This window comes from Silene latifolia, chromosome X, assembly GCF_048544455.1.
Source record: "Silene latifolia isolate original U9 population chromosome X, ASM4854445v1, whole genome shotgun sequence".
Taxonomy (NCBI): Eukaryota; Viridiplantae; Streptophyta; class Magnoliopsida; order Caryophyllales; family Caryophyllaceae; genus Silene; species Silene latifolia.
In genome coordinates this window covers 33,768,821-33,772,392 of record NC_133537.1, presented here as the reverse complement: position 1 = coordinate 33,772,392, position 3,572 = coordinate 33,768,821, and the positions used below count along the sequence as shown (strand labels likewise).

The 3,572-nt window shown below is 41.6% G+C and overlaps 1 non-coding gene across 1 annotated transcript; it reads right to left on the bottom strand.

The window, feature by feature from the left end:
- Positions 1-2,125: 2,125 nt before the first annotated feature.
- On the bottom strand, positions 2,126-2,232 carry LOC141625269 (small nucleolar RNA R71). Its single transcript, XR_012535058.1, has one exon. It is a non-coding gene; the product is annotated as a small nucleolar RNA R71 (small nucleolar RNA).
- Positions 2,233-3,572: the final 1,340 nt, after the last annotated feature.

Here is a 3,572-nt window from a genome sequence, read left to right as displayed (position 1 = left end):
GATGTGTTCCTCTTTTAGATCAGTATGACTCCTGTCCCCCTGAACGACTCATGGGTCTCTAGTCTGGATCCTCCCCGAAGATGGGCTTGCTGCTGCCTGGGAACTTTGACTTTGCTTGACCACTGGTATCTGAGCAGCAGTGGTGGTCTGAACTAAAGTTGTACGTACTGCCGCTGCTGCCGAGGGAGATGGTGCCTGTGTCGTTGTCGAGGGGGGCGGTACCTGTGTTGTTGGGGCACCACTGGTGCTGCCTGAGTTGGTTTCCTTGTGTCCAGATGATACGTGCATATTCTATACACTTTATTTGCAGTTTTGGCACGTATTTCCATGCGTATTCGTTAGCTTAAAGCTACTATTTCTCCCGAAACGGTTTACTTTGCAATTTCTACGATTTATTGTAGGAATGAGTGGAAGTGAGCTAAATCAAGCCTAAATCGTCCTTCGGAGGCAACTTCAGGGAAGCTTGGAAGAAGGGAGTTCGGACTCACTCACCTTGGGATGCGTGCATTAGAGTGAAGTGGCTGATTTGAGGAAAGAAGGAAGTTACTGCACAGCTCAGTTGGTCGATCGACCAACCTCTTCAGTCGATCGACCGTGGGATTTCAGCAGAGGCTACTGCACTGGCTGGTCGATCGACCATGCTACTCAGTTGATCGACCAGGTTTCGCAGCTGTTATTCATTTTACGTGCTAGACTTTTAAAAGCCCAATTGTAATTAACTTTTTGGCATCGTTTATCAGTAGAACACCTGAAAAAAATTAGGTTATGCTTTTTATTATTCAAGAACTCAGTTTAGATCTAGTTTTGGAGACAAGAAAGTGCGACGACGGATTCCGATTTCTATTACTTTGTTCATCAATTAATTAGTAAGCTTTAATGCGATTTTCTTCTTCTTTCATTTTCTTGTCAATTTAATTCTTGTTGTTACTAATTTATTTTCAGCAATCCAGTTTAATCTTTTGTCTTAATTTCAATTCCAATCATGCCAAGTTTATTCTTTGGTTTTAATTTTGCAATTTTTATAATTTTAATCATGCATAGCTAATCTTCTTGATTGGGAACGAGGTGAGCCATGGTGTAAGTTAGGTCGATTTTATTAGTATGATTTCTTCCGTTTTGATCTTATTTCCTTTTGGTAAATCCATCTTGCTAGATTGAAAGATTAGTAGGTTAGGTTTTCATTAGTTGTGGAATTTCCTTTGAGCGAGAGCTTGAGAAATTCTAGGGAATTAAAAGACCGTAAGGTTAAAGCTGAGCATAGATCGAAAGGCTTGCTCTTACCCCCTGAGACCGTTACAAGACCTCTGCTATCCCTTTGTGACCTGACCTTAGCCATGGTGAACCGAAGTTCCTAATCTCTCTTTTATCTTATTTTAGAAACTCTTTATTTTGTCAATTAGTCTTTAGAATCAAACCAATTCAAAACCCCCATTTAAATTGTTACTTCAATAGATTAAAAATTAGCAAATAGAATTGATCTTGTTTCTTTGTGGTTCGACCCTTACTATCACTGTCTATAGTTTTAGTTCGGATTATAAATTTAATTTTGATACAAAACGACGGTATCAAATTTTGGCGCCGTTGCCGGGGAGACGGTGTAATTCTGTTTGCTTTATTTCTAGTTTATTTTTCTTGTCTCAAGGAACTTTGGTTCCTTGAGGCCGTTGCTTACTCTTGCTTCTAGTTTTGCTTTTGCACAGTTAGAAGACAGGTTTTTGAGAGGAAGACTTGAGTACTCTCAGTTTTGCGAACATGACTACGATATATGACAATCTTCAGCCAAAAGAGCAGCATATTCCAAAGGGACACGTACTACCTACCCCTACTACTGGTCACTTCGAATTTCGTTCCTCTTATATTGATTTAGTGGAGCGAAATCAGTTTGCTGGTCAACCGGACGAGGATCCTTTGAAGCACATGGAAATTTTCACGGACTCTGCTTGTTCCATACTGCACCTACTGGGTGACCCAGGATGAAGTAAAGGAGATAATGTTCTTATACTCCTTGAAGGATTCGGCGAGAGATTGGTACCGCTACCTTGATAGGGTAGCAGCTGGAGTCACATATTGGACATCTCTAGCATTAGCTTTCTACAAAAAATACTTCCCACTTGCAAAGAGAGATGTCTTGAGAAGTAAAATTACAAATTTCCAGCAAGGACCTGATGAGGAATTTTGTGAAGCATGGGGACGTTTCAAGAGTTTGGTTAGGGCTGTCCCTCACCACGGTTTCCAGCAGTGGTACCTTTGCAACTTATTCTATAATGCTTTATATGATGACTAAAAGGTTACCCTAGATGCAGCTGCGAATGGTAGGTTCCAAAATAATACCGGTCAAGATAAAGGTTGGAACACTATTGAGGAGATGGTAGTCCATAGAGCTGAGTTTGGAAGTTCGCGTGGAAAGTCGCGAAAGTAAAGTGATGAAATGAGTGCCGTTGTGACACTCATAACTTCTATTACTGCCCGTCTCGAGAAGCTCGAGACCTCTGAAGCGTCCAAGGAAAGAGTTGAAATTCCTGTCCATAATTCAGATGAGACCGCGGAATTGAGAGACCTAGTCCGAACTCTTTTGGTCCAGGTCACGAAAATAGAAGAAGCCGGGATTGAGTCTACAAAGAATTTTGTCAAGCAATTGGAGAATTTAGAGGCTAAGCAAGTCGCCAATTCTTCAAGCAAATGTGAGGGGCCAATTGAAACCATAAATGCCATTAATCTCCGAAGTGGCCTTTCTTATGATGGTCCTGATAAGCCAAGAGAAGACTCGGGAAAAGATGAAAAGCAAAATTTAATTTCTGGTGAGAAAACGAACTCAATTGCCAGTACCAGCGGTCGATCGACCAACAACAGCAGTCGATCGACCGGGTTGTCAGATGAAAAAGTTTCTGACCAGAAACTATTCATACCCAGCATATGTGGGACCAATACTACCAGTCGATCGACTGAAGCTCCTGATGAAGGAGTCTCTGTCCAGGAACTAATCACGCCCAGTGTGATTGGTCGATCGACCGAGTCCAATGGTCGATCGACCGAGTCTCCACTGCAGGACGCAAATCCGTCAACTAGTTTGCATGATTCTACACTTATTGATGATTTGACGGAGGTTTTAAACTTATGGAAGCCGAAGGTTACTGATCCTACGACCAGTGTTGCAGTCCCGTATCCGGAGCGTTTAAAGAATACTAAGCTGGAGCGCAAGTTTGGTAAGTTTTTGGAGATGGTCAAGAATCTCGAGGTAACCATTCCTTTCACTGACCTAATTACCCAGGTACCCTCTTACGCTAAATTTATGAAAGACATTTTGAATTGTAAGAGAAATTTTCATGATGATGGTAATGTTGCTTTTGTGGAAGAATGCAATGCTCTTTCGCAAATTAATATACCACCCAAATTAAAGGACCCTGGTAGTTTTTCAATTCCCTGCACTATAGGTAACCACGAAATTGGGAAGGCCCTTTGCGATTTAGGGGCCAGTGTCAGTGTCATGCCATATTCTTTTTGTGAAAGGCTAAATATTGGTAGACTTAAGGTAACCGATATCACCCTTCAGATGGCAAATAGATCGACTCAGA